Below are 932 nucleotides of genomic sequence, written 5' to 3' on the forward strand. Positions count from 1 at the left end.
CGACCCCACTGTATCACAGGAGAGTTGGTTTCAGAGAATCAGAATCAGAATTAGAAATACTTTAATAATCCCCGTGGGGAAATTACTTTTACGTTACAACATTAAAGGGAAAGTTGGCTCAAATGACTTTATAATCTCATATTTAAATGCTCATATTTTCTTAGCTGGAAGATTTGATGCTGCACTGTATTTACTGTTTGACTTTAACTACATTTATGACATTTGCTAGCCTGTCTCTTCTCTGGGTTGATTATGCGATGGTCTGTTTACCTTTACACTGTAGGAACATTTCATGTAAGATCACCAACAGTACATAATCAGGAAGAAATAATCAATAATGCCTCTTTCCCAAGTTGAATCTTATTTGTATATTTGCTTAGAGAATCCCTCAGATATATTTCTATATATAGATATTTATCTGAACACAGCATCAGAAATCAATCCATTGTTTTATTTCCAAATTTTCACACATTTCTGTCTTTTTATTGAACTTCGATCACATTGTTTGTTTTTAACACATTCTTTTAAAAATTAATATAATGATACATTTGTCCACGCCTTTTTAAAGTGATTTAAAATAGAACTACAGAAACAAAGAGGCTGTGAACTGCTGCTGTAAAGCCACAGAGGTCAGTGATCCTCCGCTGTCTGCAGGAAAAGATCTACGCAGAATAAACAAACAAACTGTGTTCTTTATTGTTTTATAGCAGCCAAACAAGCCTTCGTTAAAGGTCAGACAGCTGATACCTCACATCTGTTTCTGCCTCAGGTCTCACAGCTGGACAGACTGACGAGGGAGGGGACACGCGTGGACGTTATGGACTGGTGGCTCTGTGTGTTGTTGTGATTGTGATTGTTTCTCTCATTTTGTGTAAATATAAAAAACATGTGAAGAAGAGTTCAGAGCGTCCACCTGCTGATGAAGCTGCTGA

At 36.7% G+C, this 932-nt stretch overlaps 1 protein-coding gene across 1 annotated transcript in view; it reads left to right on the forward strand.

Annotated features, from left to right (window-relative positions):
• LOC118337979 overlaps window positions 1-932 on the forward strand; it is a 10,048-nt gene extending 9,116 nt beyond the window's left edge. Inside the window, exon 8 of the mRNA XM_035675138.1 lies at window positions 770-932. The gene's annotated coding sequence lies outside the window, so the exon portion shown is untranslated. The remainder of the gene's footprint in view (window positions 1-769) is intronic.

The sequence above is a fragment of the Morone saxatilis genome, unplaced genomic scaffold (genome assembly GCF_004916995.1).
Source record: "Morone saxatilis isolate NCDOM2014 unplaced genomic scaffold, NCSU_SB_2.0 Contig4, whole genome shotgun sequence".
NCBI classification, from domain to species: Eukaryota; Metazoa; Chordata; class Actinopteri; family Moronidae; genus Morone; species Morone saxatilis.